Below are 18,087 nucleotides of genomic sequence, written 5' to 3'. Positions count from 1 at the left end.
CTAACATCAGTAATTATAACAGAGGAGTGATCTATTTGCAAACCTTTAAAAATCTAAGGGTTAGGTAGATTTTTTTTGCAGTACACTAGAAGTATGTTACCATTATCTGAAAAATGAAAGTCATCTAGAGATAAAAAAAAAAAATTACAATTTTACTAAAGAGGTCTTTGCAAGGGGTTACGGAAAAAATTCTGCAACACCATAATTCTAAACTAGTACTTTGTCCCATTTAATGTGGTACTTGTTTATTAATCATATAAATTAGAAAAATGCTTAGACCCCCATGCTTGCCCACTTACTTTATTATTATGTATTAGGGATACTTAAACATTAAAGTGAGTGCCTTCAGACCACGACACATCAATATTATCAGTGTCACTCCTACCGCCAGAACATTTTTAAATTTTCATAATTATAAAATATCAATTGCAGTTAGTTTCTGACGTTCATGGCCAATAGGGTACTTTTATCTATCACGCTGACACGAACAAATAAGAAAGCGTATCCTTTCTAATGTCAGATTTAACCCAAAAAAGCCAGACAAGACCACTTGTTCTTTCCCATGGCCTCTCTCTTAGGGACTAAATTTAATTTATTTTGTTGGCCAGAAAAACACTTGGCCAAATACCTAGAGAATCAGTTACTTAAGGCCGCCTAATTTGGTAGAGAACACTTAGTTCAGATTGAGCCTCTAGTCATGGTCCTGTATTGATAATCCTGTGTCACCTACATAATTATTTCATACTCTGGCCTCAGTTTTATCAGCCATAAAATGAGAGGGACAATACCACCACCCCCCAAGTTTACTGAGTTACCAAGAGGTCTTGACCAGACAATGGTCCTCACAGGGAAGGGGTGACTGGGCCTCCTTTCTATCCAAAGATGAGCATAGTAATTAATTCCAACACAAAAACAATGGCTTTTCTATGGCATTTACGTACATTTATCCAACATGGTGGAATGATCATAACCATCCTAAAGTGAGAGCTCTAGGAAGGGCTATGTCAAAATATGGCCACTAGAGAGCCTGTTCCCCTAGGGCTAACTAAGGGGTGTTCACGGCTGTGCCCGTTTTAAACCAAGTCCCCAGTTCAGAATGTAAGGTGATGGCCTCAAGAGATCCGGATGGAGTGTTTCCGAACTTGCTCCAACTTGAACAGTTGGCGAGATGAATCTGTGGTTATTTCGCGGTGCCAATCTCCGCCCGCTGCAAGCAAGTGACCTGACAGCTACAAACTAGCAATGTATTTGTTTCTATTTGTAGTAAATTAGGAGTGTTTTCCTTTTCTGGAAGGTCAATCCTTTGTTTTCAATACCCACTCAAGTGAAAACTTTCACTATGATGAAGCAATTCCCCAGCAGTCTCTCCTTGAAAAGTGCTCTAAAATCATTCTGTGAATGGCTCCTCTCAATTACCCTGGAGGTAGGTGGGGGTTTTACAAATGGCGAGACCAAGAACGAGCAGGAAGCCTGGCCAGATCACGGGCAAATGATCACATGACCAAGAGAAGGGTTCATAATCCCTTGTTGCGTTCCCCACCATCCAGCCTTCGTCTGAAAGCCTGTGCAGTGTAGACATTGCTCCCATCAGCCCAGAGCCTGACACATCAGTATGAGACTTGTCGGAAAAGGTGTCACCTGTTCGGCAAGTAATATTCTGTGAAGCTCCGCCCGGTGCACTCAACTGCCGATCCCACCGTCCCCTTTGCCCTTCAGAAGCCCTCCCCATGTTCTGAGCCTGTTACCACAGCCGAACCACGCAGGAGATACCCCGTGAGACAGGGAGTCACTATCTTTGCCAGTCAGGCTGAGCCAACATCTGTAGTGATGCCGGGTCTACGGTACCTGCAGCCTCGTGTCACAAAGGACAGCTCGAGGGGTTCTGGGTCTTCCAGCCAGAACACGTGCACCCCAGCTCAACAGTTCCCAAGGCAGAAGCGATGAGAAAAGTGCCCCTGGCTCCCCCTGCTCAGCCCAGGAATCGAGGGGCGCGGGTCGAAGAAGCTCGCTTGGGTCCCACACAAGCTTGCCCCAGGCTTCCCAAACTTCCCTGATGACAGGGATTCCTGGGCTGCTCATCAAACCCCAGATCATCAGGTGCCCTCCCTGAGACTGTCGTCCTAGGGCAGGGTGCAGGACTCTAGGTCTCACAGACACCCAGACGATTCTTCTCATCAGAAAAGTTTTGGAATTAATCACCAACAAACCTGACTCAAGGTCAGTGTTCTAACCTTGGTAGGAAGCAAGCATGTCACGCGGGCCTCGTGCCAAATGCAGCCCAATTCCTACACAGTTTAGTGCAAATGTGGAGTGGAGTCCATATGCAGATTTGGCATTTCAGGGCCTGTGTGCAAATCACTAAACAAAACACCACAGTGTCCTGAGAGGCCAGGATTTCCAGATCCGATGGTCTCATTCCCAGAGTGGTGCGAGGCAGACACCGCGAGGAGGGGAGACTGCTGGTTCCTTCACCGGCAGGAGCCTCTAGGAGGCCGAGCACTGGAGGAGGAGCAGATAGGAAAGACCCGAAGATTCCCTTCCAAACTCCCAAGTCCGGTGGCTCAACAGTTTTAACAACTGAAGAAAAGGTGTGGCCACTCACCCGAATTCTGACGCCCCAAGAAAGGAGATAAAATCAGACGGAAGAATCAAGCCAGTCTCTGAGGTGGTTTAAATGAGATATTTCCACAACTGTGTCAGTGGGAACGCAGACCCACTTTACCCAGTGAGCGCCGACCATGCCTCGTGCTGTTCATTTCTAGTGGGAGCTGCCACAGACTTTCTGCTTCTTTTCTTTAACTCCATCTGCTAAGAAAATTGCTTTGCAACCAATAAAAAATCCAGAGACAAGTGGCCGGAAGCCTCGGGAACTGGGGACCAGCTGTGGGGAGGAGGCCCCCGGGCCGGTCCCGCTGCAGAAGGAGCCTGGGAGCCGCGCCTGTGCTCAGGCGGTCAGCCCACCTTTGGTGCATTTTTTCCGTGTCCACGGCCGCAGACATTCTTTAAAAGCCTCAGGATACATTGCATAAAAAGCCAAACGATTACAATATTTTCACCAAACACAAACACCAGAAGCAGGACTCGTAAAAGCAGCAGATGGGCATTCATATCTCCTTCCGGACCCCTAACGTGGCCCGGCTCGCCGGTCCTCGAGCTGCTCGCGGTGGCCGAGCCCAGCAGCCCTCCCCATGGGCACGTCCTGCGCCACGGACTCTGCCCCCACCCAGCCACGTTAAGAGAAGTTGGTGGAGGAAAGCAGTCAGAAACACTCAGGCTCCAACGATGAGTGTCCCCCAGGAGTCCACGGCACCGAGAGCACCCCAGGATTGGGAGGGGGTGTCTGTGAACATGGTGGGTCAGCTGCAAACAACTTCCAGCCATTTCTTCAAGGTGACCAGTCTGGGCATTGGCTCGGCCCCATCAACACACAGCCCAGCACTGCGCTCAGGAGGGGTTGGTTTTGTGGGTTCTCTTGAATGAATGATTTCCTTTCCTCAAACAGATTTAGCTTCTGTTAGTGTGAACATGGTGCTGCAGTCCCAACCTGGGAAGTTTTCCTAGCGTGCCAGCCTACTGGAGGAGCTGTGTTCCAACCTGAGGTCCCCAGAGCCCTGGTGGCGGCCAACTCTCTCTCATCCCCATTTGTCTGGAAACCCCATCACAAAGGACTTCTCTAGAAAACAGCTCATATCAGGACCAGGAAATGGAAGAAAACGAGCCACGAGTGGCAGCATCCCAATCAACAAGTGGGTGATGGCAAGTCTGATGCCTGTCCCTGGGCGACACTGCAGGGCACCGTGCACACCCCGCGTAGGACCTGGACTCCGTGTGTCTCCCCGTCCTATGCTGGGCTCCCTGAGAGTCAAAGTGTGTGTCAGAGCCACAGTGGTTTCTCAGGGCCCATCACAGCACCTGGCACCTCATAGGTGTTCCCTAAACATTGGTCACATGAATAAATGATTGAGTTATATTACAACACCTGTTTCCTCCAGCAGTGAAAGTTTTGAGCACAGGGATCTTACTGGACCAATGAGCATTTTTGTCTTAATTCTTGGCATATAATAGACACCACAAAAGGTGGACTTTAGTTATGTATCCTGTTGGCTCATGTATCTCCTGCTTTATGAAATCACTGTTAGTGTTTTTTACACCCAGGTGCTGAGGGCTTGCCTTGCCCCAGCACTGGACCTCATACACACACTCCCAGCTAGCCCGAAATTATGGGGAGCTCCGCGGGGCTCTCAAAGACTTTCAGGGAAAATATTTCAAGATAACCAAAATGGTAGAAGGACAGAAGATAACAGAAGACTTGCTTACAGAGAAATAAAGACCACGAGCTTAGTATGGTCCCTGGCAACTCTAGCACAGCCATGTAGCATAAAAATGAGCGCCCCCCCCCCCCCAAGCGGGACAAAGGGTAGCAGAGGTTGATGGAGAACTGCATTTTCATCTTCGACAAAGACTGTATTACATCCTAGAATCTGATACTTGTTGAGTTTCCAAATGATACTTACCGCAAAAAGTACACAAATACTTCCTTTTAATGATTAACAACAAACTCATCACATAGATGATAAAATTCTGAGAATGCATGGATAATTCTGAAATAATACTAATGCATCATTATTACACGTATTTTGTCTACTTCCAAAAATCTTTTCAGGGAGTTTACAATATGAATACATGTGAAATTTTTTTAAAGATTTTTTTATTTATTTGAGAGAAAGAGAGCATGAGTTGGGGGGAGAGAGAGAGGGAGAAGTAGACTCCCCACTGAGCAGGGAGCCTGATGCGAGGCCCAATCCCAGGACCCTGAGATCATGACCTGAACCAAAGGCAGACGCTTAACCAACTAAGCCACCCAGACTCCACACACACATGAAAATTTCTGGAAAAAATATTTAAGAAAAAAGTCAGGTAACTGAAAAATGTAAAATGAGTAAATTAATTATACAAGCAGCCAGGGGTCGAATACTTAACAATAACTAAATTCTGGATTTGAGCTTCCCGGCAGTCAAGTCAAAAAATGAAACCTATTATTTTCTAAGGACATTAGAGTTGTCAAAAAAGCAAACATTTGCCCTAATGTGAAGTTCTACACTTAATTTATGAAGCAAATAACTTAAACATAAAAGACATTGAATAACATCATTAATAGTCTTTAACAACATTTTTTAGAACATAAGAAAATGCAGATTATTTGAGCATCTCCTTTAAGCTAAAATCAAAGGCTTAATTTCATTGTTTTTGTAAATTCCAAAATTAATACGTTGTTGTAAAAGATTCTTAGACTGCAAAAGGGAATAAAAAGTAGTTCTTTGCAAAGACAGAATTTTGTTTTAGCTCATTACAGATATTGTCATCAAGACTTTTCTTCTAAAGGAGCCTAGAAAAGTAGAAGAAGGGGTGTTGCCAAACCCTTCAACCTGTCTCTCTCAACTATCAACCACCTGCTCAGGGTTTCAATCAGTTCTAAGTGGGAGTCCTTCCAGGTTCACCCAGCACAGCACTGTGCAACAGAGCCCCCGTCTGCACTGGCCAGTACAGCGGCCACTAGCCCCATGCGGCTCATGAGCTCTTGAAATGGGTCCAGCACAACCAAAGAACTAACTGCCATTGAATTGTTCACTTTAAAATGGCTAAAACGGTAAATTTTAGGTTGGGTATTTTTACCCATAATTAAAAATAAACTGAGCCGATACAGCAAAGCTGTAGAAAGTTTGCAGAAAGAGTATCTGAAAAGGAAGACAAATTTGTGTTAGGATTTTGCCAAATCTGTCTCGGTTCTGATAGGTTTATGCATAAGATTTTCAAAAAAGAGCTTGTGGTTCTTCTGGACTCAATTATTATAGTAATGCTAGACCAGAGTTTAGTTTCCTTTCTGTGAAAATGACCAAGTTTCTTAAAAGGTGTTTGTAAAGCTTTTTAAGGGACGTCTACCCAAATAGCTGAGATTTCCTGTCCCGCCAGAGTGACTTCTTGTACTTTGTCTCTGACTTTGGCATGCCTTTGATTATTCTTCTTAAAATAAGAGAAATAACATACACTTCTGACCAAAGATTCTCACACCCAGAAATGCATGCAAATTAGTACAGACCCAGAGTTTCCTGGATCCACACACCTAAAGGATTTCAGATAACCAAACATTTTAGTAAAAATATAAAATAAAATCTGGCCCTCCCTATTGGTATTGCTTTGAAACAACTGTGCTAGGTACAGGGCAAATTTGCAGTTGGTCCACCTTCTGAAGCTATTTCTTTTGGAATCGAGCTAATCAATGCACTGCACCAATTTCCTATGGACTGGAAGTCCAAAGAGCTTGACTTCACATTGCCACAAAACCTTCATGCATCTTTCACTCGCTCATACATCATATGCCCAAATATCATATTTGGCAACGACAGGATAGTATTTTTCTTTTCTTTTTTTTTTTTAAAGATTTTTTTTTAAGATTTTATTTATTTATTTGAGAGAGAGAATGAGATAGAGAGAGAGAGCACGAGAGGGAAGAGGGTCAGAGGGAGAAGCAGACTCCCTGCTGAGCAGGGAGCCCGATGCGGGACTCGATCCCGGGACTCCAGGATCATGACCTGAGCCGAAGGCAGTTGCTTAACCAACTGAGCCACCCAGGCGCCCAGGATAGTATTTTTTCTTGAACTATTGTCCTTATTTCTTTTTTGTGGTAGTTCCTTTCCTTCCTTTGTTCTTACCCCATTCAAGGACCTATGCTGTTCTGTGCTTAGTGCCTTCTTGGGGAAAGAATTTGCAAAGGAGGAAGGAAAGAATCTGTGAGTGTCTTCTTGTTCTTGTCCATAACTGTAGTCCCTTGGAGCAACAAACCCGTAAGCCAAGACATGTAGGAGGTTTTGAGCCTAGGTGGGGTTCTCTCCCCAGCCATCTGCCCTAGCACATCTTCAAACTAGGGGGAAAAAATCTCATGGCTTGCAGGGAAAGAGAAGAAAGAAAGGTGGAGAAGAAAATAGAGGGAGCACAGATGGAGTGCTGGGCAAGATGCAGAGGGGGCGTCCGTAGACGTAGATGTGCAGTCTGGGTCATCAAGCCCATGACGGGCCTCCGGATATTTCCATCCTCTCGTATGGCAAAAGCGAAACATAAAGTGCATGGAAGTAGTAGCAGAGCCATCAGGGACCATGTGCTGAGAAGACGTGACCAAGCTCCCGATGGAGATCAGTGAGAGCATCAGACAGGACAACGGCCAGAGCAGCTTCTCTGGACTGGGCAGGTGGCCCGAGCCAGAGGACGGTGAGGACCACAGGCTTTCCTCAGCATCCCAGCAATGCTGGGGGGATGGGGATGGGGCATTTGAAAGGCCGATTGACTCTTAGTAAGTTTCTGCCACTCTCAGAGAAAGGCTGAGTTGAATTGAAAATTAAATCAGGTTACCAAATAATAAAGATTTTTATAGTTCTTGCACAAGAGTTTGGGAACCAAGAGTTTTACCTCCTATAAATGGCATTCAACGGTCTTAAAGCTGGTGTCAGTTCACGGTCACAAATGAGCCTCACCTTTTCATCTCTGGACACAACAATCCCCAAATTACAGTACGCCTTGGCTGACAGCGCCAATGCTCACGGACCAAAATGTCCTGTTCTACACGGTTTAAGCTCCAGACTGACAGCCATTATCTGTTACTTGTGTATGTTGTGGGGGGAGTCTCCAGAGCAGGAAGTGCAAACACAGAGGGCAGGGGTCACACCTGCGTCAGAACTCTGGCTTCCCACCGAGGCCTGCTTTAATCCTCTTTAGTGTTCATTTTCCCTTCACAAATGGTTTTATTAATAGTTACTTCTGGGACTCAGCTGGAGAATTAAACAATGTCACCGAGACATCGCTGAGGAAGGACAGCTTCCCAAAGATCTCCTTTCCAAGCCAAGAATTCTTGGAGCCAGAAAGGACACCTCTTTCTCTCCTCCAAATACACCACTCTGTTCCAGCTGGGAAGCACAGCCTTCCTGAGGGTGTGCCTCCTGGGTGATGGATGGTGAGGCCACCCCCGGGTAGGCATTGGGAGCTCCACGCCAGTGTGATCTCTTCATCTGTCCACCGAGAACCTCTCGCCCTCCCTTCTGAAAGCGGCACACAAGGTCCCCCCGAGCACCGGGTGGGTGAGGCCATGGGATCCTCCAGGAGAATCAGTGCTGAAAGCCGGCTTAGAGCCGCCGGTCCTCACCAGTACATTCTTCAGAAAATGACTCCGACCAGTCACGAAGCCAGAGCACTTGGACTGATTTGGTTGTTGCTGTATTTTTGTTTTCATGTTCACTGCTATCCTTCAGGTTCACTTCCTGTTCATTGCCTCTTGATTGTCTGCATTGAACTGGTCAGAGGTGAAGACTCATGTCCTTCTGATTGGCCCCATCAGGAACCGGTGAGTGGTCTTCCCGCAGCTGCATACACCCCTCATGCCCAGCGTTGTCTGAGGAGGCGAGGGGGCCACGGTCTCAGGCCTGTGCTTCAGCCCCACCTCAGTTCCATGTGCTCTTTGGCCAACCACCAGGCCCCTCTTCTTGAGTCACTGCCTGTAGCCTGTCTCTAACGATTGCCCGCCTCAGGTAGATCAAGTTGTCTCTGCATAGACCTCTTCTGTTCCTTCATCAGCTCTCTGCTCCAACCTGACCAGTCAACACGCTCTCCTCTCGCACACAGAGAAGGCCAGGAGCTGACAAACGCCTGCCCTGTGGCTCTCTTGTAATGCCTCGTGGCTTGAGGCAAGTGCATATCCCCGACAGGCCTCTGTACCATCAAGACCAGATGTTTTCTAGGACCTCTTTCCTCTCCAAAGCTCTGGGTCTTGCCACCATGCCCAGGCTTCTGCATGGTCCCCACCTGAATGTTTCCCTGCCAGGTGCTCTGCCTTAGCTTTCTCACCTAGGAAATGGATATCATCATGGCACCCACCTTCAAAAATGACAAAGCTCTAATAAAACTATTCATATTGAGCATTTAAAACACTGCCTGGATCATAGTAAGATCTCAGTAAATGATAGCCTTACTATTAGTATTATTAACACATTTTTACTTCCTTCAAATACCAGCCCACATGCACCACCTCCAGGAAGCCTTCCATGACAAATGTCATCCATGGTCATCTCCCTCTTGTAGGATCTTATAGCATCAGTTGTATGTTCCTCTTGCTTGAGACACAAACATATATGCTGTTCAAATACCATTTATGGCATTCTTATGTTACCTAACCTGTGATGCCGTTGCCCTAACTGGATTCCTGAGGGCAGCCTATGCTGCATTTCTTTGTAAGCACCAGGGTACCGTCCACGATGCTTTGTCTACTGCTGAGCAGCTGGAGTTACAAACACTAGAAACTCCCAGGGCGGATGCAGAGCATCCCAGTGTGCCCAGAAGAGGGCCTCTCAGGTAAGCTGTGAGTCAGCCAGCTCTGGGGACCAAGAAATTCCCTTCAGGAAAGGTCAAATAGGCCTTGATACATCTACTTCCCACGGACTGCTCATGGTGGAGTAGATCTGAGTAAGGGGATCCCATGGGCTGCTTGATCCCCTTACAACGCTAAGAAAGTCAGGGAAACTTACAGTTTAAATTCTACATGATATTCATGGTTACTCTCTCTAATCAGTGAATTCTGCATTTTTGGCCAGTAATGACCCATCTCAACATACAACATGCCCGAAAGTCAAAAGGAGGGAGAGAGACCGGAGAGCAAGGTTTGGAGTTCAGCGCACCTCTAACATGATGCGCTCCCGTGTCATAATGGAAACATCAATCTTGAAAGAATTACATCAGTCTCAGAAGACACCGTTGCCAGGAAGAGCGCCGCACCACAGAGCCAGTCAGCAAGGCTGGTTCTACTTATCTCAGAAGATCAAACACACAGGAACACTGGAATCATCCACAGAGTGCCTCTAATGAGCCGAGCCTTGTGCAGAGATTGACAAGACACAGCCCAAAGTTCTTCGTCGATAAAAGTTGAACAAGAACAGGCAGCTCCTCGACCTCAGTTCTGCTTTAGCAGAAAAACACCTGGCACTGATATTTTCCAGAAGCAGCCAGAAATCATTTGTCAAGCTGCAGCACAAAATGCAAGGAGCCATCAGTGTCCTGGGCTGTCCACAGAGCAACACCGTTAAGACAGTGAGGGTGGGGGACACACAGGTGAGCTCCAGGGTTAGGGCAGGAGAAAGGCTGCTTTATGCATGACATGATTCTGGTAGGATTTTAGGCAGATCTTCCCAGATCATAACATCGTTGTTTTATAATGATCTCCAGAAGTTGGAAGCATTAACATTTTAAAATAGGAAGAAATTTTTATCCCAGCCATGATCCAGCATCACAATAGGTGGTCAATTGTAGTAATATCCCGTTGTACTTGGGATTAAAAAGATGCTTTTTATGTGGTGATGGATTTTCTGAAGCCCTGTCAGGGAAAACAGTATCAACTTGTGATGTAGCTTTCGGGGGGAAAAGTCTTTGGCCATGGAGCAAAAGTAACTTTATGCTAAAACAACTCATGGGAGTTCTCCTTAACCACCAGAGCTAACCAGGACCTTTCGAAAGAGCCAACATAGATATTCTGAAGACAGGATGTTCTCAGTGGTCCTGGAAGATTAAGTCCTTGACAGTAAGATCAATGACCTGCAAAGGAGCCCCTAAATCAGGATTTCTCAACCTTGGCACTATTGACATTTTGAGGAGGATAATTCCTGGTTGTGGTGGCTGTCCTGTGTGTGGCAAGAGGCTTATCAGCAGCCCAGTCTTCTATCCACTAGACGCGGCTAGCACCCCCTAGTTGTGACAATCAAAAATGTCCATCATGATTGCAGAAAGTCCTTGGAGGGGGGGGGGGGGGGGGGCGGAATGTGCCTTCTGTTGGGAAGCCCTGCCATAATTTAACAAGAAGGTCTCCTTCGTTTGTGACGTCAGAGTCCAGTCTATGCCTGTCCACTGACTAAATGAACCAGCGCATTCCCCACTATTACACTTCAGCTTTGGGGATGGGAAGGATAATCCCTTATGCTCGTCTAAGAGATTTTCTAATAGGAGAACTTCCGGACGACCCAGGTGATCCCAATGGTCCCAGGGTTTCTCATGTTTCATGCATGGGATGTGGCCCAATGGTGCTCACCTCCCGCCTTATGACGAACTGTTTCATCCTCCCCAGGGAACAAATCCTCTGGCTTTCGAAGGACACCCAGACAGGTTGCTTAATGATCATTGGGACATTGCGGCACCAATTTTTAAAATGAAACACACATAAATATCCTGAGCCTGAGGCTTATTTCTCTCTAATCTTGATGGCTTCTCTCATCTTAAAATAATTTACAGGAATCCTGCGATGATAGTGGGCCGAGGGTTGCTTTTCCTTGCATCACTTTACAGAGATACTTATCAAATGCCCAAACAAGACCCATAAATCGCTCACTTCCCTGGTCGGCTCATCCAGTTCTGAGTCCCATGTGGTCTATCAAAGGGTCACTTGGTGAGAGGCCAAGCCGCCAGACGTCTTCCCTCATCGCGTTTTTAATTTCCTCTCTTCCTTCCTTTATTCTCAGAGATACTACATCTTTAAATAAAAGGCAATGTACAATTTAACAGGGGATTTCATTTTAAATAAAATGTTCTTGAATTTAAAAAAGAAGAAAAAGAAGCAAAGGGGGAGGGCAGAGAAGAAAAGAAAAGCTTTTCTTGATAAGTTGCCTGGAGCTCTTGGCTCAGTGCATTGGCCTGCTTCCCATCGCAAGCTCCACACAATCGGGTGCTTTGAGACAACCAGTCAATGGCAGCAAAGCCAAACAAAAAGGGACCAGGCTCATTGACTATTTTTCTGAGGCCTTTGCTATTTACAGGAGATGGGTTGCATCTGCCTTTGCTCACGGCTTTCTCCGCTCGATGGCTGGCTCCTTTCATGGACGATGCGTTCTCCCGGAGCCGGCTTTGTGCGCCAGGCTCGCCTCACGCAGGTGGTCGGTGTCCCATCTCCATGATGTCCCCCTTCCTCTTCAGAAGGGTCTCTTCCCAGCATGGGACTGCCTAAGACCCAGAACATGCACTTCATTCTCCATAAACACCTGAAGGCCCATCACTAAGAATCACGTGCTGCCTGACAGAAGACGAGGTCTACGTTTTGTCCCCTTCTTTGTGATTTATGAAAAATCATGCATCTCCTGACTTAATATGAAAGCAACCCGGGAAAAGGTTGTTTTCCTTGTGTGGACAAATGTTTCTGCAATGGGGACTCTCTTGGAACTCTCACTTCCGTGTGGCTTGAGGTTGTGAACAGGATAGATGATGAATCCATGAATGGTCGCCTGAAAGAGAACACTTCGTTCTAAAACAGACCGATCCCACATGTGTGCTTCTGTTTGGTTTGAATTCAAGGGCAGTTTTGCTGAGGACAAGCACTTGCATGAAGCTCTTTACCCTTGGTCACAGCATTGTTGTAGCACTATCCCTTAAATTGGGATGCAGGTGACAAGGCACTCCATTCAGAGTATGGGTTAGTTCATGATATATGATAGTCCCTAAATACGTGGCCTTCACTGTGTATGCAGGACAGGTCGCGCACACGGGCAGAGGACAAGCTGTCTCCAGGTCATGGCTGTGACATGGCATGACCAGAGGGAGGGAGAGATATGTGTTCAAAAAGAACATGGGCACCTCCCCACCTGCTTGCTAAACACCTTGCAATGTGTACACACTTTAGGCAGAGAGGAGACACTGACATAAGCTTGAACAAAAACCCAAGAAACAATGATAAAGTGACCAGGCAATTGAAGGAATGAAAATCTGTGGAATAGGGAAGGAAAAGCAGAGCCCACCTCTCACAATTCTCCTTGTCTAGCCTCTTCCTTATGACCAGGGATAAACTCAGTACCGGTGTAAGTTCCTTTTCCACTCGGCTGATCTTATTCCAGGGACGAAACAAGTATGAATGCTGTATCTAAAAGCAGCTCATTTCCTCATAGGAAGGAAATGACACAGAGGGGGGCTCTATCCTTTACCAAGGGCCACGTGAATGACGACATGATTGAGAAAATGCTGAGCAGGAAAGCTGCCAGGACTGTGAACACAAAAATAGTCATAGGCCATCAACCATCATCAAAAACAGCAATGAAAGTCTCCCTGAGTTAGAAGGTGACCATTTTGTCACACCTTTTCTCTCTCCTTTTATTTAAAGCTCTCCATCTCACATCAAGAAAACATATTGTAGATCCGGATTTCTTCCAAAACGTGGGAAGTACCTGGGATGAGAACTTTCACAGGATTTAGAAAAATGCAAACATTTTTAACTTCCAAAAAAAAATGTTTTAACAGTTGTATTAGTGTCTTTTGTCATTGCCTATTTTAAATTCTTTTTGAAGAAAAAACTCAAAGGAAATTGAGGGACAGTGAGGAAGAAGTAATGGGGAGGAGGACAGAAGGGAGGGAGGGGTCTGCCTTCGAGAGCCGCAAGGACAGCAGTAAGTGACCTAGAAGCACTGACAAGTCCCACAGATAATATGATGCCATATATCACTCCTTAAACATTAGTCTAGAGACTTACACTTCCAGAAAGAGGTAGTAGACATGCTTTTCCTTGTTCCTCTCACTAAGGACAGCTAATCACCTCTAAAACAAACTGCACATGACCGTACAACAAACACAAGGAGACTAAAGGCTAGAGAGGAGCAAGCAGACCAGCAGGACCCTGGGACCCAAGGAAACACGGGTGGTATCATCATCATCATCATCATCATCACCATCATCTTTCATCTCATATCTACTAGACTGGGTACTAGACTAGAGAAGTCAGGAACCCAGCAATAGCAATTGACACAGACCAAAAATTCGTGACAGAAAAAGCCTGTTCTCACTAAACAAAGTTTAGTAAGAGTGAAAAGTTTTGACAAAACTCGTTCTACTCCAGCCAAACACTACAGAAAAAACTGTGAACCACCTCATCCCTGCCAGTCAATGGAGAATTTAGATCTCCGTCATCACTAAGCTATAACAAGGCATCCCAACCTCCCTGTGCAGTGTCATCAAAGAAGGCTATTTGGGGAGCCTAGACTTCCAGCCTATCCCAGGGTAATAAGCACCCTCCCCACCCCCATCAGGGTGGTACCAGGAGTGAACAGGAAGAACAAGGTCACCCCGCCCCCGGTGTCAGTGGCCACCATGGGGGGAGCCTCTCCAAGCCAGGTGGTATTAGCAAGTTCTGAGTGGGAAGTGCAGGCTCCCCCTGCCCCCCAACACACCATTCATCAGTGACAAGGGGCCTTACCTCTCCATCTTCCCATGTCGACAGAGGCCAAGTGAGGAGCATGGACTTTCATTCCTACCCTTCCTCTCCCTAACAGAGCAGTGTCAGATAAGGCCTGCTAAACAGAAGTAAATATGATCCAAGACTCGTGACATAATACAAAAAATGCCCAGGTTTTGATCAATAATCATTCATCATAGCAAGAATCAGGAAAATCTCCATTTCAATGAGAAAATACGATAATAGACACCTACATTGAGATGATAGAGATGTCGGAATTATCGGCATGGATTTGAAAGCCATCATCATAACAATACCCCAAGGAGAAGTTACAAACATGCGTGAGAAAGATTAAAAGAATAGAAAGTTTCAACAAAGCAATGGAACATATAAAAAAAGAACCAAATAAAAATTTTAAAACTGAAAAACAATAGCAACTGAAATAAAAAAACAAATGGCTAGGCTCAGTCGGAGAATGGAAAAGGAGTAAAGAATCCATGAACTTGAAGACAGGACAACAGAAATTATCCAGTGTGAACAACAGAGAACGTAGACTTAAAAAGAAAAAAAAATAATAAAAATCAGTAACAGTACCCAGAGCCTGTTGACTGTGACAAAATACCTAATAAGCATGATGTCAGAGTTTGGAAGGAGAGACTAAGGTAGGATTTTTAACGTATTCAAAGACTAATGACTGAAAATGTCCCATATTTGGAAAAATGCATAAATCTACATTCATATTCAAGAAGCAGGGAAAACCCCAAACAAGGTAACCTTGAACAAATCCACGACAAGATGTGTCATAGTCAAATTCTGAAAACTAATTAAAAAAAAAAAAAAAACCTTGAAGCAGCAAAGAGTGAAATGACGTCTTACCTAAAGGAGAAAAACAATTAGAATGCGAGCAGATTTATGGTAAGAAACTCAGGAGGCCAGAAGGAATTGTTACCCCATTTTTCACACTCTGAAAGAACAGAACTGTCAACCTATGATTCTATAGCTGGGAATAAAGGAGAAACCAAGTATTCCAAGATGAAGAAACACTACAAGAATTTGTTGCCAACAAACCTACAAAAAAAAAAAAAAAATGGCTGAAGGAGCTCTCGGAAATAAAATACTAAAAGATGGATCCTGGAACATTAGGAAGTAAGAAAAACAATTAACGGTGCAAAAATATGGATAAATACAATAGACTCTCCTGCTCCTCTTGACTTAAATTATATGTGACTGTTGAAACAAAAATAATAGCATTGTATAATGGGGTTCTCAGGGTATGTAGAGGAAATATTTAAGACAGTTGTAGTCTAAATCAGGGACAACAGAGGACATAGATTGAAATAGTGTCTACACTTCACTCAAGCTGGTAAAGTGACTGCAAGAAGAAAAAGACCCAGAACATTTGGAAACTAATCAAAACTTCTAAATAATCTGTGTCAAAGAACAAGCCTCAAGGAAATTTTTTAAACTATATTGAATGAATGATATAGTTTATATATATAAAATATAATATATATATATTATGTACATAATATATGTATATATAAATTGGTGAGATGTAGCTAAAGCAATGCAATAAGAAAAATGCATAGCACTAAATGCTTACCTTAAAAAAGAAGAAAATTAACAATGTTTATTCTTCTGACCCATGAGCATGGAATGTTCTTCCATCTTTTTGTGTCTTCTTCAATTTCTTTCATGAGTGTTCTGTAGTTCCTAGAGTATAGATCCTTTACCTCTTTGGTTAAGTTTATTCCGAGGTATCTTACTGTTGGTGGGAATGCAAATTGGTACAGCCAGTTTGGAAAACAGTGTGGAGGTGCCTCAAAAAATTAAATATAGAGCTACCCTATGACCCAGCAATTGCACTCCTGGGTATTTACCCCAAAGACACAGATGTAGTGAAAAGAAGGGCCATATGCACCCCAATGTTCATAGCAGCAGTGTCCGCAATAGCCAAACTGTGGAAGGAGCCGAAATGCCCTTCAACAGAGGAATGGATAAAGAAGATGTGGTCCATATATACAATGGAATATTACTCAGCCATCAGAAAGGATGAATACCCAACTTTTACATCAACATACATTCTATCGATCTATGAGATTATGCTAAGTCAACTAAGTCAAGCAGAGAAAGTCAATTATCATACAGTTTCACTTATTTGTGGAACATAAGGAAGAGCATGGAGGACATTAGGAGAAGGAAGGGAAAACTGAAGGGGGTGGAAATCGGAGGAAGAGACGAACCATGAGAGAGGATGGACTCCGGGAAACAAACGGAGGGTTCTAGAGGGGAGGGGGAGGGGGGCTGGGTGAACCCGGTGATGGGTATCAGGGAGGGCACGTACTGCGTGGAGCACTGGGTGTTACATGCAAACAATGAATTGTGGATCACCACGTCAAAAACTAATGATGCAGCGTATGGTGATCAACATAATTAAAAAAATTTTTTTAAAAAGAAGAAAATTATCAAATCCATAATCTAAATGCCTATGTCAAGAAATTATAAAATCAAAGAGCAAAATAACCTAAATCAAGCAGAAGGAAGGAAACAATAAAGACAAGGACAGAAATCAGTAAGATTAAAAATAGAAAAACAATAGAACAAAAAAGCAAAAATCAATAAAACAATGAGGTAGCTCTTGAAAAGATCAAGAAAAATGACAAACTTCTAGTGAGATTGAAAAAGAAGAAATCCTTTATATCAAATCACTAACATTAGGAATGGAACAGGGGATATCATGACAGACCCTGCAGACACCAAAAGAATAAGGGAATACCACACACAACTTACAACATAAACTTGACAACTCAGATGAAATGACCAGTTCTTCAAAAAGTGCAAACAACCACAGCTCCTCCAATATGAAATAGATTGTTTGAGCAGCCCAATAACAACTAAAGGAGTTGAGTTTCTTATTTGAAACCTCTTGGAAAAAAATACCTCCAGGCCCAGATAATTTCACTAGCAAAGTCTGCCAAACATTTAAAGGAAAATTAAAACCAATACCACACAATTTCTTACAGAACATAGAGAAGAGGAATACCTCCCAATTCATTTTATGATATCAGTATTGCCTCGATAACAAAATCAAACAAAGACAATACAAAAAAACAATTACACACTGATCCCTCATGAATATAGACATAAACATTTTTAACAAAATATTAGCAAGTAGAACTCAGCATTTTATTATTTATTGTTATATTTTACTACTGTAATTCATATATATGTACCTATCTATCTATGATGAGCAAGTGAAGTTTATTTCAGGGATTTGAGATAGGTTCAATATGTGAAAATCAACCAATATAACCCACAATATTAACAGACTCCGGGAGAAAAATCATATGGCCACATGAATCAATGCAGGAAAGACATTTGACGAAATTAAACATCTATTCATGATAAAACTCTCATAAAACTAGAAATAAAGGGGGGGGAACTTCCTCAACTTAATAAAAAAAAAATCTACAAAAAACCCTACAGTTAACCTCATACTTAAGGGTGAGATGCTACTGAATGCTTTCCCACATAAGATTGGAAACAGGGCAAGGATATCTGATCATACCATTGCTGTTCAACAGAGTACGTAAGTTCTAGCTGCACAGTAAGGCAAGAAAAAAATAAATAACAGGAATGCTGACTGGAAAATAAGTAAGAACACTATCTCTATTTGCAGATTTTCTATGTAGAAATCTCCTAGAATTTACACAATGAACTGCTGAAACTAACAAGTAAGTTCAGCAAGTTCTCAAAATAGGAGAGCAGCATACACAAATCAACTATATTTCTATGTAATACCGATCAGTAAGGAGAAGCAAATTAAAAATGAAATCACATTTATAGTCTTTCAA

The sequence above is a fragment of the Callorhinus ursinus genome, unplaced genomic scaffold, assembly GCF_003265705.2.
Source record: "Callorhinus ursinus isolate GAN/ISIS: 27379988/994484 unplaced genomic scaffold, GSC_fseal_2.0 scaffold11, whole genome shotgun sequence".
Classification (NCBI taxonomy): Eukaryota; Metazoa; Chordata; class Mammalia; order Carnivora; family Otariidae; genus Callorhinus; species Callorhinus ursinus.
Note: the sequence above shows the minus strand (reverse complement) of the source record.